The 24,625-nt window shown below is 39.3% G+C and overlaps 1 pseudogene; it reads left to right on the top strand.

Moving 5' to 3' along the window:
* Positions 1 to 24,625, top strand: part of LOC111546619 — a 51,432-nt pseudogene that overhangs the window by 23,623 nt on the left and 3,184 nt on the right.

The following is a 24,625-nucleotide window of genomic DNA, read 5'->3' as shown; positions in this document are numbered from 1 at the left end:
ATCTTTGTGGCATTCTCTGTATTTCCTGAATTTGAATGTTGGCCTGCTCTGCTAGGTTGGGGAAGTTCTCCTGGATGATATCCTGTAGAGTGTTTTCCAATTTGGTTCCATTTTCCCCCTCACTTTCAGGCACCCCAATCAGACGTAGATTTGGTCTTTTGACATAATCCCATACTTCTTGCAGGCTTTGTTCATTTCTTTTTCTTCTTTTTTCTTTTGGTTTCTCTTCTCGCTTCATTTCATTCATTTGATCCTCCATCGCTGATACTCTTTCTTCCAGTTGATCGAGTCGGTTACTGAAGCTTGTGCATTTGTCACGTATTTCTCGTGTCATGGTTTTCATCTCTGTCATTTCGTTTATGACCTTCTCTGCATTAATTAGTCTAGCTGTCAATTCTTCCACTCTTTTTTCAAGATTTTTAGTTTCTTTGCGCTGGGTACGTAATTCCTCCTTTAGCTCTGAGAGGTTTGATGGACTGAAGCCTTCTTCTCTCATCTCGTCAAAATCGTTCTCTGACCAGCTTTGATCCGTTGCTGGCGATGGGCTGTGCTCCTTTGCAGGAGGAGATGCGCTCTTATTTTTTGAATTTCCAGCTTTTCTGCCCTGCTTTTTCCCCATCTTTGTGGTTTTATCTGTCTCTGGTCTTTGATGATGGTGACGCACTGATGGGGTTTTGGTATAGGTGTCCTTCCTGTTTGATAGTTTTCCTTCTGACAGTCAGGACCCTCAGCTATAGGTCTGTTGGAGATTGCTTGAGGTCCACTCCAGACCCTGTTTGTCTGGGAATCAGCAGCAGAGGTTGCAGAAGATAGAATATTGCTGAACAGCGAGTGCACCTGTCTGATTCTTGCTTTGGAAGCTTCCTCTCAGGGGTGTACTCCACCCTGTGAGGTGTGGGGTGTCAGACTGCCCCTAGTGGGGGATGTCTCCCAGTTAGGCTACTCAGGGGTCAGGGACTCACTTGAGCAGGCAGTCTGCCCCTTCTCAGATCTCAACCTCCGTGTTGGGAGATCCACTGCTGTCTTCAAAGCTGTCAGACAGAGTCGTTCGCGTCTGCACAGGCTTCTGCTCCTTTAGCTGAGCCCTGTCCCCAGAGGCGGAGTCTACAGAGACAGGCAGGTTTCCTTGAGCTGCCGTGAGCTCCACCCAGTTCGAGCTTTCCAGCGGCTTTATTTCCCTACTTAAGCCTCAGCGATGGCGGGCGCCCCTCCCCCAGCCTCGCTGCTGCCTTGCGGTTAGATTGCCGCAGACTGCTGTGTTAGCAAGGAGGGAGGCTCCGTGGGCGTGGGACCCTCCCGGCCAGGTGTGGGATATATTCTCCGGTGTGCCGGTGTTACAGCGCAGTATTGGGGTGGGAGTTACCTGATTTTCCAGGTGTTGTGCGTCTCAGTTCCCCTGGCTAGGAAAAGGGACTCCCTTCCCCCTCGCGCTTCCCAGGTGAAGCGATGCCTTGCCCTGCTTCAGCTCTCGCTGGTCAGGCTGCAGCAGCTGACCCGCACGGATTGTCCGGCACTCCCGAGTGAGATGACCCCAGTACCTCAGTTGAAAATGCAGAAATCACCGGTCTTCTGTGTCGCTCGCGCTGGGAGATGGAGACTGGAGCTGTTCCTATTCGGCCATCTTGCTCCGCCCCCGGTTTGGGTTTTTTAAATGAAGTTAAAATTAGGAATCTCTTTAGAGTGGCTCTGACATTTGAATCATAATTAGAAAGACCTTTCCTACTTCAAGTTTATAAATGAATTTCCACATTTTTTATAGCACTTCCATGTCTTCGGTATTGACACTTAGATCTTCAGCATTTTTCATGATCTACATTGTAAGAATCCAACTTTAAGTTTCTTGAATGGCTACCTCAGGCCCCAGCACCACCAATTCATTTTTTAAAAAGCTCTTTATATCACACGAATTTGAGTTTCCACCTTTTTCATATACTTTCTTAAAAGTAATATAATTTTCAAGAAAGAAAGAATGCTCTGTGGAAGCTCAAGAAAAGAGCTCCTTCAGATCAACTACTTGGTGATGCAGAGAATAATAACATTTTTTTTTTTTCTTTTTGATACAAGGTCTTACTCTGTTGTTCAGGCTGGAATGCAGTGGCACAATCACGGCTCACTGCAGCCTCAACCTCCCTGGGCTCAGGTGATTCTCCCAGCTCAGCCTCCTGAGTAGCTGGGACTACAGGTGTGCTCCATCATGCCCATCCAATTCTTTTGTATCTTTTGTAGCGATGGGGTCCCGCCATGTTGCCCAGGCTGGTCTTGAACTCTGGGGCTCAAGTGACCCACCTTCGTGGCCTCCCAAAGTGCCGGGATTACAGACATGAACCACCAAGCCCAACCAATATATTTTTTTACAACACAGTACTATTAAATTTTTCTGCATGTTTTTTTAAAAAAGTAAAGATCACCTAAATTACATTATCACAGACAACACCTTGGCATATAGCTAGTTTTCTTCTATGTAATGTAAATATGTGCAAAACATTTTTTCAAGAGGTTTCCATTAGAAAAAGAAATAGGATAGACATAGTAGGAGGCTACCTAACTCTCAAATAACAAAGATGGGATCGAGAAACCAGCTTAACACAAATGAGAGTGATTAAAGCCATTTAAATCGCTTAGAGCCGTGGTTCCCAAACTTATGAAGAATCAGAAACACCTGGAGGGTTTGTTCTATCACAGACACCTTGGCTCCTCCCCAAAGCCAGAAGCAGTAGATCTGGGGCAGAACCTCAAAATTTGCATTTCTAAGGAGTTCTCAGGTGATGCTAATGGCTCTGCTCTGGAAGCCACAATTTAGGACCGACCAAATTAGAGTAAAATTTGAGTGCATGAAGATTCAGATAAAATGACTATGTAATTTTAGGTTGATTTAAGGCCAGCCAGAAATTTCTTAATTTGGCCCCTGTGGAAATGGTTCCAAAAGGTGTTGATCCCCTTCCCGCCTAAGGAGATTCAATGCTCTAACCCTCATTGTGGACGCCCTGGCTGAGTAAGAATCTTGCCATGTCCTGGGGTGATCCTTCTAATAGGAGTAGATGGAGACGGTGCTGGAATGCTTGCTTTGGTTCAGATCCCCAGAGTTACCTGCAAAGTTCGTTTTAAATTCTATGTTCCTGATGTCCATCTTAACTTTTTCTCATACACACACACACACACACACACACACGCAAAATGCTCTGATGGCACCTACGTTCCAACGCTGAGCGAGGAGACAGCCGGTAAACCTAGGAACCACAAATACATTATCCTTTCATCATGTGCGCTGTATGGGGGCATTAGGCAGAGAGACCTCACCAGGGCTCTGGTCTGCTCTTGAACAGCTTCCACTCTGGCTGCTGTGAAGGACAGGGTGAGTCAGGGAGGATATAGAGGAGGCTACAGCAAGAATCTGGGTAAAAACCAGTGCTGTTGAGACCAGAGTGGAAGCAGTGGAGAAAGACAAAAAAATCCATTTGAGATGTATCTTGAAGGAAGAGCTGAAAGGAGCTGCTGCTGGTTACATGTGGGTGATGGGGGTCGGGGCAGGGGACAGAGAAAAAGCAAGAGGGATATTAAAAACAAGTCCATAACTGGCCATGGACAAAACAGAATATGATTTTTCAAAAAATAAAAATAAGTGAATTGGGTACTTTCAAAAAATATTGGAAACTTCCTCTACATACATAGAGTCAGGGGATGTGGTAGGTCAAAAAATGGTCCCCTCCAAGATATTACTTTAAATCCCTGGAACTTGGCATTGCGACCTGATTTGGGGGACAAAACAAAAAGGTCTTTGCAGAGTTAATTAAGAATCTTGAAAGGAGATCATCCTGGATTATCTGGGTGGGCATTAATCCAATGACAAGTGTCCTTATGAGAGGGAGAATCAGAGGGAGACTTCACACAGACACTCAGGCAGAAGAGGAGCAGGCAGTGTGACCACCAAGGCAGACTGGAGTGATATTGCCTCCAGGACAGTCTGCAGCCCATAGAAACTGCACGAGGCAAGGAAGGATCCTCCCAGAGACAGCAGGGTACAGTGGCACGATCTCAGCTCACTGCAACCTCCACCTCCCAGGTTCAAGCAATTCTCCTGCCTCAGCCTCCCGAGTAGCTGGGATTACAGGCGCGTGACACCACCAGCTAATTTTTGTATTTTGAGTAGAGACAAGGTTTCACCATGTTGGCCAGGCTGGTCTCGAACTCCTGACCTCAGGTGATTTGCCCACCTCAGCCTCCCAAAGTGCTGGGATTATAGGCGTGAGCCACGTCTGCTGGCCGAAAGAATACATTTCTGTTGTTTTAATCACCCAGTTTTTGGTAATTGGTTGCAGCAGCCTTGGGAAACTAACACAGGAGAGAGAGGGAAATGCTTCATGGATATTATCTGTCTATTCATTGGATGTCTCCCTCACCACTCCCTCATTGATGGATTTCTGTCTGTCCTTTCACTGCTGTGTCCCCAGAGTCTAGAGAAGTCCAAGTACCTACTAGGCAGTCCATAAATACTTGCTGAACCAAGTAATAGTGGAGAATGTGATTTCCGACATACTTGATAGTATGAAATATAAAGGCTGAAATGAGGAGAGGACATTTCTTCAAGGTGGGGGCACAGATCTTAATAAAGAGGCAGGAAGGAGCTCTGAGCAGAAATGGGCCATGATTTTGCCCTTTTGGAAGTTGGTTCACGTGGGGGGAATGGCAGCCTTTGGAGGAAGCAGGATGAGTGCTTTAGGACAGGTTCTGGGAGTGTGGGTTAGTTCAGCAGTGGGAGCATTGAGAGCTTTTAGCAGCAGACTGACCTGGTAGAAACGGTATTAAGAATTTTATATGTTTCTGTACATGCCACAGATATTATTATTACTATTATTTGAGATGGTGTCTTGCTTTGTCACCCATGCTGGGGTGCACTGGCGTGATCTCAGCTCACTGCAACCTCCGCCTCCCAGGTTCAAGCGATTCTCCTGCCTCAGCCTCCTGAGTAACTGGGACTACAGGCACATGCTACCATGCCCAGCTAATTTTTGCATTTTTAGTAAAGACAGGGTCTCACTGTGTTGGCCAGGCTGGTCTTGAACTCCTAGCCTCAGGTGATCCACCCGCCTTGGCCTCCCAAAGTGCTGAGATTACAGGTGTGAGCCACCACCCCTGGCCAGATATTATTCTTTAGGTCTTATGTGCCAGTGGCTTTTTCTTTTTCCAAGTCTGAATTTGGCTATAATTGTAAAATATAATTAGTTCTTATTTAATGCCAGCATAACTCTGAGAGGGCAATTTTTCAGTTCTTTTGATCCAGCATTTACCCTACATTCTCAACATTTTCATGCCATTCACCATTTCCTTGCATTTTGCCTCAACTGTCCTAAATACTAGCCCCCTCCACTTTTTTGTTTCTGCAATTAATAAATGCTGTTTTATTGGATGCTGAGTTGGTCACATTGCGTTTGTCAGTTCTCTTGGTCACAAAACATATGGCTTTGTTATGGCTGATTATAACTGACTAGCAATGTTTATATAACATTTTATCTCCAGAACTTCCCCAGCCACGTGGAACTGTAAGTCCAATTAAACTTCTTTCTTTTGTAAATTGCCCAGTCTCAGGTATGTCTTTATTAGCAGCGTGAAAACAGACTAATACACTTTACACTTCACAACCATCCTAGGAAACACGTACTTATTTTATGAATGAAAAAGCTGATCATCAGAGAGGCTGAAGACCTTGTCCGTCTGTCTCACTCCAGAGTTTTTACTCTGGTCTACCACAGCGCATTGGCTCTGGCTGGAATTGTTTTTCAAACACATTTATGGCTTCTAGGATATTTGTATCAAATATTGCTTGAAGGGAGCGAGTGGCTAGGACTCATTTTAATACACACACACACACAAACACACACATATATACAGATTTTCTGGTATGGTCCTTGTTGCAATGATACTGTTGCTCCATTTGTACTCATTGCCTTGGACCCAGTCCTCCATACAGTCAACATACACACATGCTCAGGGAACATATATTTGGGCCCAATATGGGTTACATATTTCCTCCTCCACAAAAAGAGTTATGAAATAATTTTAAAATTTAAATGATTTTAAAGTACTTTTAAAATTTAAATGATTTTAAAGTAAAATCATTTGTGGTATACACTGAAGGCAAAAAGTGTTATATAAATGCTAAATAATAATATTGTAAAGCCCCTATATTCTGTGAGAATGAGCGCTATATAAATGCTAACTAGAATAGAATAGAAAATGTATTGATACATGGATAAATGGCTTATCAATGTATCAGGCTTCTTGAGTTTCATATGCACAAAATACATATATATATATATATAGAACTTGCAGCAAAAATGCAAAAGTTAATACTTATCTATTTTAATAATTATATAGCTATACTATTCATTATAACACTGTGACTCTCTAAATCATTTTGTACCTAAGAAGAAGAGGCCTTTTCCTGTTACCTATTACTGTGAAACAAACTACCCCAGACCTCAGTGGCTTAAGTCATCAGGCATTTTATTACCTCTTAAGATGCTGTGAATTACCTGGGCTCAGATGCCTGCTCCACATGGTTCACCTGAGGCTGGAGTCATTTGGAGGCTCAACTAGGCTGGACTACCCAAGATGGCTTACTTGCATAGGTGGCAGTTGCTGGTAGGGGCTGGCTGGTTGCTCAGTTGGGAGTCAACTGGAGGGTCTCAGTTTTCTTCTACTGGCTTCACTGTAGGGCTTGGGTTTCGCATACTATGGTGGCTGGGAACATTCCAAGCAGACCAGTCCCAATGTACAGCACCTTATTTGAGCCTCTGCTTGCCCTGTTTGTTAATGACCCATCAGCCAAAGTAAGTCATGAGACCAAGTCTAGAGTCAATGTGGGGAGGACTGTTTAAGGCATGAATACCTTAAGGTGTGGTTAAATCAGAGCCATCATTGTAATAGTCCACCAAAGAGCCACAGCCAGCCTTAAAAATATCCTTGTATCCCTGAGTGGCACAGAAATAGATGGGACCCTTGCCATCAACACCATCATAGCGAAGATCTAGAATAGAAGGTTGCAGGGCTTACAACAGTCATTCCGTACAAGACACCTCAGTGATGACCTGTGTGGAATGGTAATGAAGGACCAGACGGGATAATAGTGACCCTAATACAAAATAGAACCATGACACCCATGGCACTCTATAACTCTCATGTATTACTTCAGAATACATTCAGCTGCAAGTAGCATAAAGACAATTCTAATGACTTTAGAAAGAGATCTTTATTTCTCTCACATAATAAGATGTCCAAAAAACAGATGGTTACACAAATTGGTTCTATAGTTCAACAATGTGTTTGTAATTTTTGGCTTTTCCTGCATGGTCATAAGATTGCTGCCCCAGCTCCAGGCATCACATCTGAGATCAAAGCAGGAAGAAGGAAGAGGGAGGGAGGAGCTAGCATCAAGCCATCTGAAATCAAAAGCTTTGCTAGAAATTTTCAGCTGACTTCTTCTTATGTCTCACTGGCCAGAATTGGTTACCCCAGCTGGAAAGAAGGCAAAGAAAAGGAATAGTCAGCTGACACTTCGCTGCTCAACATGGTATCAAGAGTCTGTAAATAAAAGAGTTGGGGTGGGGGCAGTTATACTGGTTTAAAAAAAGTGTCTGTCACTACCCTGAAACTTAGAAAAACAAACCCAAAAACAACCCAGAAGTGTCTGAGATAAAAGCATCTATAACCTTGATAGAATGAGATCTTGAAATCCAAATTAAGTTATTTTAAAGAAAAACAAAGTTACATACAGTTGCTATGATTAGATAATATCTCTGAAGGATTATTCCCTGGCACATAGCAAGTGCCAATACATGTTAGCTGTTGCGGTAAATATGATGTAACAGTAGTGGTGATGAAGATATTAATTATTATTACAACTGGCATGAGATAAATTAAGGTTTACCCATTCATCCGACAAACACTTATTGAGCTTTTTCTTCATACAAGAACCCTTACAACTCAAATCTTAGGAAGCAAAGAGTTTAGTGGGTGACTCATATTATTAGGGGAAAAAACATTTATTTTGGATGCAGTATTAAGAGAAAAAGATAAGTGCTTTTGGAAAACATTCCTAATGATTCAGAATGCAATTCATTCTCCTTAAGAACATACCTATGGAGATGGAAAACATTGTGACCTCAATTAAAAATTTTTTGTGTGTGGTAAAAAGCACATAATAGTCAATTGAAGGTCAGGAGTGCTGGCTCATGCCTGTAATCCTAGCACTTTGGGAGGCTGAGGCAGGAGGATCACTTGATCTCAGGAGTTTGAGACCAGCATGGGCAACATAGTGAGACCTCATCTCTACTCAAATTAAAAAAAAAAAAAAAAAAAAAAAAAAGCTGGGCATGATGGTGTACACCTGTAGTCCCAGCTACTCAGGAAGCTGAGGCAGGAGGAACACTTCAGCCTGGGAGGTCAAGACTGCAGTGAGCTGTGTTGACACCACTGCACTCCAGTCTGGGTGACAGAGTGAGACCCTGTCTCAAAAATAAATAAATAAATAAATAAATAAAATTAAAAATACTCAGTTGACCATCTTAGCCATTTTAAAGTCTACAGTACAGTAATAAAAAGATATTTTTGTTGCAGTACCAGTTTCAGTAAAAAATAACAGTAAACATTTTATTGGAATAAGGAAATATATCATATAGACTTGAAGAAAGAGGGAATATCACTGTTCAAAACCTGTCAGTTTGGGGCTGTTTTATGATTTTCTTTAACTTGGTTTGACTTTTTGAGTCAGCAAAAGATTAAAGTTGATACAGAAACACACACACATCCCCCCCGACACACACACATTCCTCTGTGAGAATGTCTTGGTTATGGAGATGTGTCTGCTCTTTGTAATAAAAAAGGACACAGGTGTACTGCTAAGCCCAGGCAGGTTTGCTGGGCCAGCTCTGAGGGCTCAGAATGAAAACACAGAAGAAAAAAACAAAACAGGTAACATGCCGCAAAAAGTGCACAGAACTTTCCTGAGTGTAAGAGAAGGGCACAGGGAGAAGAGAATGAGATGAGGTTGTGAGGGGTGGAATGTCAGGGAGGATTGACAGGATGGATTTCAGGAGGGAACATGAGAAAAAACAAAACTCAAATGATGGTTTGGCGTGATCCAAAAACAACAGATAGAAAGTAAATAAATATTTCCTTAAAAGAGAGAACCTTGAAGTTTCCCCAAAAAAAGGAAGAAAAATAAAGGGAAAGAAAGAGAAGCAAAGGAGATGGGGAAAAAGGGGAAGGAAAGGAGATATCAATAAAGGTAAAAGCCAAAGAAAACAAGAAGCAAGTCTAATGGTTGGAATTCGAGTCCCAGGGGAAGAAGAATACAGGAAATAGCACAATTCTAGGCAAGAAGAGATACAACACTCAGGTTACTTTTAAGAAGAGGAAAGTACCTTTTGGCCTCAACTCCCAGCTTCCAGTAATTTGATAAAATGATGAACACAGAGGAAAGAAGAGAGGCAACTGCTGAGGTCCCCTAGGCCTTTGAGAAAACGGAGTTGTACCTTTGGACACATCAGTGCATATCTACAAGGAAGGCGATAATGTAGACACCAAGGGAATGGGCACTGTCCAAAAAGAAATGCCCCACAAATGTCACCATGGCAAAACTAAAAGAGTCTACAAAGTTACCTAGCATGCTATTGGCATCATTGTAAACAAACAAGGGCAAGATTCTTGCCAAGAGAGTTAATATGCATATTGGGCATATTAAACACTCTAAGAGCCAAGATGACTTCCTGAAAGTGTGTGAAGGAAAATCATCAGAATAAAGAGTGAAGCTAAAGAGAACCCTGAAGCTGCAGCCTTTTCCACCCAGAGAAGCACACTTGGTGAGAACCAGTGAAAAGGAGCCTGAGCTGCTGCAGTCTATTAATAGAATTCATGGTATAACAGGTGAAGGAATATAAAGAAGAAGAAGAAGACTTCCATTCCGGATTGTAAAGGAAGAAAGAGAAAGAGGAGGAGGAAGGGAAAGAGGAGGCAAAAATAAATTTGAAAGCTCTTTGCAGCCACAAAATCTGATAAAATGAATAATGTTAAGAAGAGAGTACACTGTAAATCTTATCTTAATATTATGTAAAAATTATGTATAATGGCTAGAGATAAGTCTGCAGAACTCAAAGAGAAGAGAAACCTAATGTAAACATTAGTACAATTACATTATATATTAAGAGTCTGGATCATAACTACAAAAAAATGAAAGTAGGCAAGCAGAATTAGTAAAATTTTTTGACAGATAGTAATTGAGGTTGAAAAACTGGGGTGTATAATATACTACTTTTCTAATCATATTATGCATTTGTTAATTATCCTTTCTTTCAGGTATCTAATCATGAAATCGTTATCTAAGGCTGGCTCTGTAGCAAGTCTTATGCTAGGAGCTAGAGCTTGAAAGGCAGGTGGTAGCCTCTGCCAATGAGAAATGTATATCTCATGTGGAGACATAGATATATTGTAATATAGGAAATGCAGGAAGGAACCTCACATTTTGGGGGTGCCTACTATGTGACAAAGACCATGCAATGTACTAAATACCTGCATATATTATTTCATGACAACATCTAAAGCCAATTTCTTATAAGTTTAAAACTTTATCAGAGACCTAGAAAATTGTTCACTCAATATACTAACTAGACAAAATTTTAAACTTACATCTTAATAAATTGTCAAAGGACTTTATTTTTAATGGCAAGGGAAGCTTTCAAGGGAACTAGTCTCTACGCATGTAGAAGAAAACGAACTGAAAAGAAAGAGGTTGGGATGGGTTTCAGAGAGAAAAGGGGATTACATAAAATAATGTCTGGAGTGAGGTTGAGCAATGGAGACATTCTTGAGAATGGTTTTTACAAAAGTAAAAGAAATTCTGAAATGTATTAATGTTGAAATCAAATAATAAAGGAAATAATTTAACTGAAGACTACACAACTCAAGAACTGAGCTGAATTATTATTTTCTGTTGAAAACAGAATGTGCTCCTGGATATCACGGCCCCACTACTAAGGTCTACAAGATGTCTGAACATAGCCGAAAGGATGCCTAGAACTGAGATCCCAAAAGCACATGGAGGGAAGCTTATGTGGGGCCCAGGTGTTCACGGGTCCACAGGCATGCATTATTTTGTATCAGACATACACAAAAGGATCTTTAAAAAGTTGACAGTTTTCAAGAGCAAACCAACTGCAAAACTAGCAGAAGAAAAGAAATAACCAAAATCAGAGCTAAAATGAATGAAATTTCATACAAAAAAATCAATGAAACTAAAAGTTACTTCTTTGAAAGAATAAATAAGATTGATAGACCACTACCTAGATTAATAAAGAAAAAAGAGAGAACATCCAAATAAACAAAATCAGAAAGCACAAAGGTGACATTACCACCAACTCCACAGAAATACAAAAACCCTCAGAGACTATTATGAACACCTCTATGCACACAATCTAGAAAACTTAGAAGTAATGGGTAAATTCTTGGATACATACAACCTCTCATGATTCAACCAAGAAGAATTTGAAATCCTGAACAGACCAATGATGAGTTCTGAAATTGAATCTGTAATAAAAAACCTGCCAACCCAAACAAGCTCTGGACCACACAAATTCACAGCTGAATTATATCAGACATATAAAGAAGAGCTTGTACCAATCCTACTGAAATTATTCCAAAACACTGAAGAGGAGGGAAGCCTCCCTAACTCATTCTATGAGGCCAGCATCATCCTGATACCAAAACCTGGCAGAGACATGACAAAAAAAACTTCAGGTCAATATCCTGGTGAACATAGACACAAAAAAATCTTCAACACAATACAAGCAAAGTGAATCCAGCAACCTATCAAAAAGCTAATTCACCATGATTGAGTAGGCTTTATCCCTGCCATACAAGGTTGGTTCAACATATGCAAATCAATAAATGTGATTCATTACAGAAACAGAACTAAAAACAAAAACCACATGACCATCTCAATAGATGCAGAAAAGACTTGATGAAATACAGCATCTCTTCATGTTGAAAACATTCAACCTAAGAAATGAAGGAACGTAACTCAAATAGTAAGAATCATCTATGACAAACCCACGGCCAACATCATACTGAACAGGCAAAAACTGGAAGCATTTTCCCTGAGAACTGAAATAAGAGAAGGATCCTCACTCTCATGACTCCTATTCAATATAATACTGGAAGTCCTAGCCAAAGCAACCAGGCAAGAGGAAGAAATAAAAGGAATCCAAATAGGAAAAGAGTAAGTTGAATGATCTCTCTTCATAGACAATATGATTCTATACCTAGAAATCCCCATGGCTTCTGCCCAAAGCCTCCTAGAATTGATAAACAACTTCAGTAAAATTTCAGGATACAAAATCAACACACAAATATCAGTAGTATTTCTATACATCAAAAACATCCACAATGAGGACCAAATCAAAAATGCAATTCTATGCTGCAGAAGGATGGTGTATAACAATAATAATAATAATAAAGAATACAATTCTATTCACAAGAGCCACAAAAAGAATAAAACACCTAGGAATACAGCTAATCACAGAGGTGAACAATCTCTCCAACAAGAGTTATAAAACACGGCTGAAAGAAATCAGAGACAACAAAAACAAATGGAAAAACATTCCATGCTCATGAATAAGAAGAATCAATGCTGCTATGGTCATACTGCCCAAAGCAATTTACAGATTCAGTGCTATTTCCTATCAAATTACCAATATCGTTTTTCACAGAATTAGAAAAAACTATTCTTAAATTCACATGGGGCCTCTGCGGGCCGCTCCTGCCCTCCGCTGGCCTGGCCTGGACCAGAAGCTGCGCTGTGGGCCTGGTCTTGGCTCTGGGAGCGGGCACCGGGGCTGGCAGGACATGGGCAGGATGCACAAGGAGCGCCAAGTCGAAAAAACACTTCTATGAAGAGTATGTATAGAAGCCCTTGAGGCTGGTCCTCAAAGTAGGAGGGAACGAAGTCACTGAACTCTCCACAGGCAGCTCAGGGCACGACTCCAGCCTCTTCGAAGGCAAGTAAGATCATGACAAACACAAGGACAGAATGCGGAAAAAGAGAAAGAAAGGAGAGAAACAGGTTCCAGGGGAGGATAAAGAGACAAAACGGAGAAGAGTTAAGGAGGATAAAAAGAAGCGGGATTGAGACCTTGTGGAGAATGAGGCAGAAAAACACCTCCAGTGTCATGCCCCTGTGAGATCCTCTCACAAGCTCTTTAGCCAAACAAGAAGTAGAACAGACACCCCTTCAAGAAACTTTGAATCAACTGATGAGACAATTGCAGAGAAAAGACCCAAGTGCTTTCTTTTCATTTCCTGTGACTGATTTTATTGCTCCTGGCTACTCCATGATCATTAAACACCCAAGGGATTTTAGTACTATGAAAGCAAAGGTCAAGAACAATGACTAGCAGTCGATAGAACTAAAGGATAACTTCAAACTAATGTGCACTAATGCCATGATTTACAACAAACCTGAGAGCATTTACTATACAGCTGCAAAGAAGCTGTTGCACTCGGGGATGACAATTCTTAGCCAGGAAAGAATTCAGAGCCTGAAGCAGAGTATAGACTTCATGGATGACTTGCAAGAAACTCAAAAGCAGAAAGATAGAACAGACTGGGGAGGATGGAGGCAGAGTGGGGAGGATGGAGGTTGCTGGTCGAGAGAGAGAGGACTCTGGAGATGCCAAAGCACAAGCCTTCAAGAGTCCCGGCAAAGAAAATTAAAATGTAGAAAAAGATGTGCTTGAAGATAAGTTTAAAAGCAATAATTCAGAGAAAGAGCAGAAGCAGCTTGACCAAATCGTGAAGGAATCTGGAGGAAAGTTGACCAGACAGCTTGTGAACAGTCAGTGCGAATTTGAAAGAAGAAAACCAGATGGAACAACAACGTTGGGACTTCTCCATCCTGTGGATCTCATTGTAGAAGTGTGAGATTTGAATTATGGACCCTATAGTTCTTATGCACCATGTTATGACTCCACGTTTGGAAATATCAGCAAGGATGATTCTGATTTAATATATCCAACCCATGGGGAAGACTCTGATCTTCCAACTGATTTCAGCATCCATGAGTTTTGGGCCACATGCCAAGACTATCTATATGTTATGGCAGATAGTTTACTGGATGTTTTAACAAAAGGAGGGAATTTCAGGACCCTTTAAGAGTTGGAGATGTCATTGCCTGAAGATGAAGGCCATACTAGGACACTTGACACAGCAAAAGAAATGGAGATTATAAAACTAGAACCAGCAGGGCGTTTGGACCCCAATACTCAAGACAGGCTCACAGCACTGAAAGTAGTAAACTTTGGCGTTCCAGTTGAAGTTTTTGACTCTGAAGAACCTGAAGTATTCAGAAGAAACTTGATGAGGCCACCAAATCATTCAGGGAGCTCCAGGAAGCCCAGAACGAGTATTTGAGCACCAGACCCCCTCCCAGTATGATCTGTCTCTTGGGTGCCTCCTGCAGAGAAATGCATCTCGCTGAACAAGTGACCAACAATCTTAAAAACCTGCACAGCAAGTAACTCCAGGTGATATTGTAAGCATGTATGAATTTCAAAAAGCAATGGGGATTTCCATTCTTTCCCCCATCATGGAAAACAACTTTGTAGATTTAACAGAAGATCTTGAAGAACCTAAAAAGATGGATGTTGCTGAGTGTAGACCTGGTGGGAGTTGGTATTTGATTATATATTATTATATACTTTTTCATTCTTAACTTAGAAATACTTTTCAGAAGATATTAAGTATTTGTAAATTGTGTTTTTAATTAAACTTTGGAACAGTGAATTTGAATGTTCCAGAGGGGAAAGAAATAAATAAGTATAAATAAAATTCACATGGAACCAACAAAGAACGTGAACAGCTAAAGCAATCCTAAGCAAAAAGAACAAATCTTGGGGTATCATATTATCCAACTTCAAACTGTACTACAAGGCTATGGTAACCAAAACAAACAAACAAACAACAACAACAGAAAAGCATCATACAAAAACAGACACATAGACCAATGAAACAGGTTAGAGAACCCAGAAATAAAGCTTCACATTTACAACTATCTGATCTTCAACAAAGTTGACAATAACAAGCAATGAGAAAAGGACTTCCTATTCAATAAATGGTCCTGGGATAACTGGCTAGTCATCCACAGAAGATTGAAACTGGACCCCTTCACTGTATATACAAATCAACTCAAGATAGATGAATACTTAAATGTAAGACCTCAAACTCTACAAACCCTAGAAGAAAACCTAGGAAATACCATTCTAGACAAGCCTTTGCAAAGATTTCGTCACAATCTCCAAAAGCAGTTACAACAACAAAGTAAACAGACAATCTGTAGGAGAAAATATTTGTAAACTATGCATCTGATAAAGGCCTAATATCCAGAATATGTAAGGAACAGATCAACAAGTGAAAAACAACCCCATTAAAAAATGGGCAAAGGATATGAACAGACTCTTTTCAGAAGAAGACATACATATTGCCAAAAAGCATAGGAAAAATGCTCAACATTACTAATAATTACAGAAATGCAAATCAAAACCACAATGAGATACCATCTGCCACTAGTCAGAATGGCTATTAACAGATGTTTGGGAGGCTGCAGAGAAAAGAGAACTCTTACACATTGCTGGTGGGAATGTAAATTAGTTCAGCCACTGTGGAAAGCATTTTTGAGATTTCTCAAAGGACTCAGAACTACCATTCAACCTGGCAATCCCATTACTGAGTATACACCCAAAGGAATATAAATCATTCTACCAAAGAGATACATGCATTCATATGTTCATTTTAGCACTATGTATAATAGCAAAGACATGGAATCAACGTAGATGCCCATCAACAATGGACTGGATAAAAAAAATGCAGTACACCATGGTATACTATGTAGCTATAAAAAGGAACAAAATTGTGCCCTTGCAGCAACATAGATGCAGCTAGAGGCCATTATCTTGAGCGAATTAGCACAGGAACCAAATATTGCATGTTCTCACGTATAAGTGAGAGCTAAACGTTGAGTACACATGGACACAGAGGGGAGAACAATAGACACCAGGGCCTACTTGAGGGTGAAGAGAGGGAGGAGGGTGAGGGTTGAGAAACTACCTGTCAAGTACCATGCTCATTACCTGGGTGACGACATTATTTGTATGTCAGTCTCCAGCAACATGCAACTTATTCATGTAACAAATCTGCATATGTACCCCCTGGACCTAAAATAAAAGTTGAAAAGGGGGAAAAAAAAAAGATAATGCCTTCTGCTGTAACAAACAAAGCTGAAAAAACACCAGTGACTTAATAAGAGTTTATTTTGAGCACCAAAAAACGTTCAAAGATTTGTTTCAAATCTGGAGACACCGATTTTACTCTATTTTTCATAGTAAGACTTGTGGATGGCTATTCCTGGAATAACTGACAAGAATAGCAAAACACACAGGATTTTAGCGTATCCATGAATGAAAGTAACTGAATTATTCTAGTTCAGGTAGAAATGTGGTGTTTTATAAAGACGTCATAAATCACTTACAAAAGGAAGATTTACTTAGTAAATGAGACAATTTACATAGCTATTGGAGAAAAAGTGAAGTTGAATATCTACATTGCTATATGCCAAAATAAATTTCAAAGAGATTAAAGATTTAAATATAAAAATAAGCATAGCAACCAGAAGAAAAATAGTTGAATTTCTTTTACTTTACATTGGAGAAAGACATTCAAGCATGAAATCAAAGGCAGAAAGCCATGAAGAAAAATATTAACAAATGAAACTTAAAACATTCAAAACTCCTATATATTTTTTTAAAGCCATAATTCATTTAAAGGCAAAAAACAAAGTAGAATAGTTGAGTCATATCTGACAGATGATTTGATATATAAAGAGTACTTATCAATCAATAAAAGACAAAAAATGGGCAAAGACAAGAATAGTCAAATCATACATAATACATGCAAATGGCCAATAAACATGAAAATCTTCAACTTTGCCAATAATTAAAGATAGGATATTTGCCTACAAAGTTAGCTAAAAATGTTTACAATTATAATAGCAGTGTTTTTGAATAAATAGAGAAGTGAATACTCTCAAAGTCTCAAATACTCAATACTTATGAGTATAAGTTGGTATAATTTTGTAGGTAATTTAGCAATGTGTATAAATATGCTTAAGATAAAGATATACTTGACTTAGTAATTCTCTAATCAATTTGTTCTAAGGATTAATTAATTTATTGAATAATTATAAATTATTATTTTTTGAAAATTTATGATTTTGAAAATTTTATATACAAAACTGAAAATTTTATATACAAGTTTATTCAACTTATTTTTGACAGCATTATTTTTAATAATAAAAAATGGAAAACAACATAAATGATCACAATTTGGAAATTATAGCCCAATCAATGCAGGTATTAAAATTCATGTTTTTAAAAGAATATTTCAAAATACGGGAAAGTATACTCACTGCAATGTTTATGTAGGCAATACAAACCTTATAACCTGTGTGATCATAATTTTTTTAAATTGCCAAAGATTTGTTCTTATCCTCCACTGATTTCCCCCTAGGTCATAACAGACATTCAATAATTTTTTTTGAATTTAAAAGAAATGAAATTTTTTGTACACAAAAACAAACTATGAGTTTATTCTAGGTGGCAGGCTTATAAGTGATTCTTATTTCTTCTGTATGATTTAGTTTTCAAGTTTCCACAGAGAATGTTCACAACTTTTATGAGTAAAGAAATCTTATTGATTTGGGTTATAAAACATGATCCCAGAATATATTAAAGGAGCTAAGAGAAAATGAATTTTTTGTTGTTATGTGAATTTTTAAGAGACAATTTTTAATTCTAGACTACCAGAATATTGCCTTTCATATCCTACAACAGGCTGCACTCTGGGGCAATGGGCTGTATGTAATGTGTGCTAGTGTTGGCAGCTAACATCACAGCATCTTACTCCATGAATGGATGAAAAACTAACCTCTCAAGAGGGAAGTGAGGCAACCCTGCCCATCGTATTAAAGGCAACTTAAAAGTGACCCATGAGGCCGGGCACGGTGGCTCACGCCTATAATCCTAGCATTTTTCAGGGCCAAGGTGGGTGGATCACGAGGTCAGGAGATCCAGACCATCCTGGCTAACACGGTGAAACCCCGTCTCTACTAAAAATACACAAAATTAGCCGGGCATGGTGGCGGGCGCCTGTAGTCCCAGCTACTCGGGAGGCTGAGGCAGGAGAATGGTGAGAACCCGGGAGGCTGAGCTTGCAATGGGCCGAGATCGCGCCACTGCACTCCAGCCTAGGTGACAAAGCGAGAGTCCGTCTCAGAAAAAAAAAATAGTGACCCATGAATCCATCATCGGTGTTTATGTTCTCTTGATCCTTAATTAAGAAATAGGATGGGCATGGTGGCTTATGCCTGTAATCCCAGCACTTTGGGAGGCCGAGGTGGGCGGATCACTTGAGGTCAGGAGTTCGATACCAGGCTGGCCAACATAGTGAAACCCCATCTTTACTAAAAATACAAAAATTAGCGGGCATAGTGGCGAGCGTCTGTAATTCCAGCTACTCAGGAGGCTGAGGCAGGAGAATCACTTGAGCCTGGGAGGCAGAGTTTGCAGTGAACCTAGATCGAGCCACTGCACTCCAGCCTGGGCAACAGAGCGAGACTGTCTCAAAAAAAAAAAAAGAAAAAAGAAAAAAAAGGTTGAAGGCAAAACTTGAGCATAAAGTGTAAAGATAAGAGCCTTTTATCATCTTAGCCTAGTTCTGGTTTATGCAGGTAATGTCACCCTGGCAACCACATAATGGGGCCATTACTTTGTATTTATAAATTGTACAGCAGAGGAACTGGAGACAGATCGAGGAAAAATGTGTTGCCCATACAGTGTACAGCACATATTTACTTAGCCTGCTTGTCCTGCAATCTTCTAACCCCCATGAGAACAGAAAAGTTTTCTTCCATCCTATCTGCATCTACTTTGGAGCAGAGAGAATAGCACATAGTGAAAGAAGCCAAACACAAAAAGCCACATACTGTATGATTCCATTTGTGTAAAATGTTCACAATAGCCAAATCCATGAGGACAGAAAATCGATTAGCATTGTCTGGGCTGGAGGGAGGGGGAACAGGGAGTGACTGTTAACTGGTACAGATTTCTTTCTGGAGTGAAGAAGGTATTCTGGAATTAGATAGTAATGGTGGCTGCACAATTCTGGGAATACACAAAATCCACTCAGTGGTAGATGTGAAAATGGTGAGCTTTATGGCATGTAAATTATATCTAGATTTAAAAGGAAAACATATTGAATAGAATATAAAAGACCAGAAAGACTCATGTGGAGGAGGCTGGGTCTGGCAGAGGGAGGAACTACTCCAGCTGGGTCTACCCAGCCTAATCATCCTTCTGTGGCAAATCCTGGAGGGGTCCTTAACCCTGCAATTCTAAAAACAGCAAAATGGTTCCTTGATAACAAATGACTCAAACTACACCATATGCAAGGACAAAAGACATGTTATCACATAAAAAGTATTCTATGTCTATATATATTTAATATATAAAACATATATTAGTATCTAAACATTCCAATGTTTACTTACAGTTTCTCTTCACTAAAAAGTTGATGGGGAGAATTATAAGGCCTGATTAGGGCATAGTTTCTGTTACAGAACTTTCTGGATTCATACCCTCTCTGTTTCTGTTGGTTCTCTCCTATGGGACACACTGTCAGTGGCTTCACGGCGTCTGCTCTGGTAAGCGTTATGTCCCTATCTTATCTGTTATTTTCTACATGTTAATGAAAACGTTGCACTAATTGCTGACATCTTTGCACCATTATTGATTGTCAACATTTGATTGCAAACATTTATGTCTTCCTAAAGAACAAAATGCCAGAACGAAATAATTAATATGTGCTAAGCCAAGTGTGTGTGCTCACAATTTAAAAACTGTGTGTCATAAACATTTTTAGGCCAAATGAAATGAACTACAAAAAGAAGGCAATAAGTTTTATCCAAGTATTTTGAATGCAAATGAATATGAAGGCAACTGTAATTCATACCTCATTAAAGAACAATTGCAAAAACGTCACCAAACTGTGACATAATTATTGAACCATGTCAGAAACTCATATTTTTTTCTTCTTTCCTGATTTGTATTTCTTCTGCACGTTAGTAGGAGAATGTGCAAGTGTGGGGAAGAAAATAGGTTATTTAAAATAAATGAAAGTTATATAACAATTGAGTCACCTCCAGTGTTTAATAAAGCATTTAGCCTGGTTATTACTCCATGCATGAAAACTGCAAGTTTAATATTTTTGTTAACTATGAGTGAAGTTTAAAATTCAAAACCTGTAGTCAAAAGATGAATCAAGACCACACAGATACGATTTTTTTTTTTCTTTTGAGATAGGGTCTTGCTCTGTCACCCAGGCTGTAGTGCAGTGGCATAATCATAGATCACTGCAGCTTCGAACTCCTGGGTTCGTACAATCCCATCTCAGTCTCCGGAGTAGCTGGAATTACAGCCGTGAGCCATCATGCTCCCCCTGGATATGATTCTTAAAAGGATCAATGAAATAAAATGTATTAAAGATGAAATTAAATAAAAAATGTAATAAAACAGATCACTTGCAAGACTAGTATTTGGCAACTGATCCTATTAAAATCCAGTTTGTCAGAGAATGCATGAATGCATATATATTATCCATGCATCAAAAACAATACATTTATTAAAAACCCTGGGATATAAATTTTTATGGTAACTGAAGATTTAAGCATGAAAAACTACTTCTAGAGGTGCTTCCAAAACATTCTGTTGTCGGAGAACCCTGAAAATAGTTTTGATACTCTCTAGGATGCAGTTTCATGGGTTGTTATATTCTGAAGTATTTACTACTTTGCTGTGTGTGTGGTTCGGTGGAATGTCATTCCTGATCTGAATCTCTCTGCTTATGTAACTCAACAGCGGACTGAAATCTGCAGGTCTTCCATTCCATTTGGTCAACATGGGCTTGCCTGTCACCCTTCATTGTGCTTCATCAAAGAACAGTTGCCACCTTATCTGGGAACAGCTCTCTTTATGAGTGCTACTCATGTGAAATAATCTTTCACCACTGAGGCCACTATTTCCTTAGCACAAGAAGAGACATTTATCTTGCTGCTAATGGATAATTAATTTTAAAAATGTATATTATGACACAATTTTTTAAAAAGGAAAAGGCAAGCTGGACAATGGGACTAAATGTCCCTTCTTCAAATTGACTCCTATTTAGCTCTTCCAATGTCATCCCAAACACAGATAACTTTTCTTTCATGAATTGTTCTCCTGAATGATTTATACGTGTCGTGTTATCTGAGGCTCTCTCCCGGTCCCCTGGTGGATTTAACCAGCCATCAGCTGCATAATTGTTAATTTTAACACTATAAAAGGTTCTGATGCAGAAGAGATATGGTGTTGGTAGAAGAATTAATTGAAATGTATCTCCCAATCACACTAGTCTGCTACTGCTGGTTTCCCACACACAGAAATTATACTTTAGATTTAAGGTTAAAATAAATTTACATCTTTGCTGCTCATAAAGCTTTGGGTCTAGTGGTAAATGGAAACGTTAATTGTTTCTAATACCCATGAAGGTTTTTCACCCTGAGAACAATTCCGGGAACCGTCCAGGTCACGGTCCAATGCACGTTTTCATAGGTAGAGTAGCTTTTGCAGTCAAAGGCTGACAAGAGATAGGGTGGGAAGGAAGGTTATGGGAAAAAAAAATGAGGGAGAGAGGAGAAACTGGGAAGGCTGAGAAGAAAGAAAATAATATGTGTCATTTATTACTAAATCTGCAGTCCTTCTTTTACACTTCTCAACAAGAATAATATTCCAGATTCTCCATGAAGCCAAAAAAAAGCAGTAAGAGGTAATATGGGCAACATTTCAGCCCTGACATTTCCTTTCTAAGAATATAAGTGTACATGAGATATGGTCAAAAAGAAGGCCTTTGGAATAATTATATTTAAATATTTGAGGTGATGGAAAACAAAAGTGTATTAAATGTAAGTGGGGGTCACTTTAATTTTCCGGTCTACAAATCCCAAATCTGAATGCTTCCAGGATACTCCTCTCAGCTAAGTAGGCAACAAAGTTATGTGTATTCATGATGTGTGGGGCACAGTGAAAGGCTTGATCCATGGAACTCATAGATGGGAGTAAAAGAATATATCAGGCCTGGCCAGGCATGGTGGCCCACGCCTGTAATCCCAGGACTTTGGGAGGCCAAGGCAGGCAGATTTCTGGAGCCCAGGAGTTTGAGACCAGCCTGGGCAATATGATGAAACTTCATCTCTACCAAAAAATACAAAAATTATCCAGCCATGGTGATGAGCGCCTGTAGTCCCAGCTACTCAGGAGACTGAGGTGGGAGGAGAGCTTGAACCCGGGAGGCAGAGGTTGTGGTGAGCCAAGATCGATCGTGCCATTGCACTCCAGCCTGGGTGACAGAGTGAGACCCTGCAAAAAAGAAAAAGAAGAAAAGAGAGAGAGAGAGGGAGGGAGGGAGGGAGGGAGGGAGGGAGGGAAAGGGAGAGAGAAAGAGAAAAAGAGAAGGAAGGAAGGAAAGAAGGGAAAGAGAAAGAGAAACAGAGAAAGAAAAGAAAAGAGAATATTTCGAGCCAAGCCTGCCACTCACGCATTCACGCATTTCATTCAACAAACATATTTTAAGCACCTAGTAAGTGCCTGACACTGAGCCAGTCACTGTCACTGTGCTATATAAACTGAGTCCTTGCCCCTGTGGAGTTCACAGATTAACAGAAAAGAGGGGTAAGTAGAGCAGTAATCACAAGGGAATAGCAGTGCAGAGGAGGGACACCAGAAACCAGCATTTTAAACTCTCACTTCTCATTGTTTCCAAATAAAAATGTTACCAGACTTTACAAATCAGGACAATTTCCAGACATATTTTCCTCCATACCAAAACCTTCACCAGTGCCCATTTCTTCCCAGTTTGCAGTTCTGAATTGGCATACACACTATTTTCAGCAGACTATAGCCAGCTCCTCAAAACTGCAAGGAAGTTTCAAAGCCTCATCACCTTGAACTGACTTTAACCAGTTCATCTAGTCTGTTTTCCTTAAACATGAAAGCCAGAAACTGCTAAGTGCTGAAGGCTGTTATCACTTGAATGACACTTTATCATTTAGTAAAATACTAAACATTTTGCTTTCATAATGCATATTGAGTCTTCAACAAACAAAAGGAGCATGCTCAACTTTTTTATTTTTTTTTATTTTGTTTTGTTGTTTTGTTTTGGCCACACAGCAGATTTGAGGATTATATACCTATAATTTTAGGACACAAAGGCTCAGCTTCTTACAGCCAAAAGAAATGCCAAATGATCTGTGAACATTCTTATATATTACGTATTATATTAAAACATAAGAGTATCATCCATGTCTTTCTACAGTGAAGCTCAAATACGGTCTTTAGGGTCAGGAATGGGGAAAGTTTACTCATTACTATTGGTAGAATATAATTCCTTGTTCACAGCTATCTACGTCTTTAATTGCATTTTCTTTTTAAAGCCCAGTGTAGGTGGGTAAATCTATACACAGAATTACAATGCAGCAATTTAGAACCAATGATTTTCTAAGCCAGAGATATTGGGTATTTAATGTTGCTTCTTAAATCCATACTATGATGGGCTCTTATGAACACAATAGAGAAAGAGTTATGTCCTAATCAGTTTATAAGATAATATAGAAAAAAATGCATAATAGACCAACCAGATGTGTAAATACAGTAATACAGAGAAACCTAATCTACTGCAAAGCTATAATTTAATCCTTCTATAACACAAGGGTATTGAAAACTGGCTTTATGAATAGCTCAAAAATAGCATAACTGAACTTTATAGTATTGGTTCAGTTTAAAGCATTCAAATCTAACTTATAATTTATATAAAGTATTATTTAACTTTTACATAAAAAAGAATCATGAATTATATCTAAAGAGGAGAAGATTTATGAATAATGACCTAAGTATTTAAAAACAGTGCAAGACCAAGTTCTTAATGTCAGCAAGGGTGAAAATGATTTGCACAGGCATTCAGATCTGTGTGTATATGTGTGTTTGTCTAACAAAGGGTTAAGATGCCTGAGTGTCATGTGAAACAGCAAAAAGTCACCTTTTAAAATTTTGTTTTATTTTTGGATCTGGATAACAATAATAAAGGAATCAAGGTTACATTTATAAAATAATATCTATGAAACAAAATGACCTTGTAACCAATAAAGATATTATTTGACTTTTTAAAAACAGAATTATGAAAAGTTGAGCTGATGAATACACTAGGACTTAAAAATAGGAGAATAAAATAGAAGCCTGTTGTGATTTTAGCAAAAATTGCCTTTTACTCAAGCCCAGTATTCACAATTTATAAGCTTTTGTTAGTGAGCTTTGAGTTCCTCTTCCTAAGATTCTGTTGCACATAGTCATCTCCATTGGTTTTCTCATTATTTATCCATAGTCTCTTTAGACACTCCTCTTTTTCCTTTTTAACCCTCCTTTATTTTTCCTTCCTTCCTTCC

The sequence above is a fragment of the Piliocolobus tephrosceles genome, chromosome X (assembly GCF_002776525.5).
Source record: "Piliocolobus tephrosceles isolate RC106 chromosome X, ASM277652v3, whole genome shotgun sequence".
Classification (NCBI taxonomy): Eukaryota; Metazoa; Chordata; class Mammalia; order Primates; family Cercopithecidae; genus Piliocolobus; species Piliocolobus tephrosceles.
The sequence above is the reverse complement of the archived record's forward strand: the minus strand, read 5'-3'. Positions and strand labels throughout refer to the sequence as shown.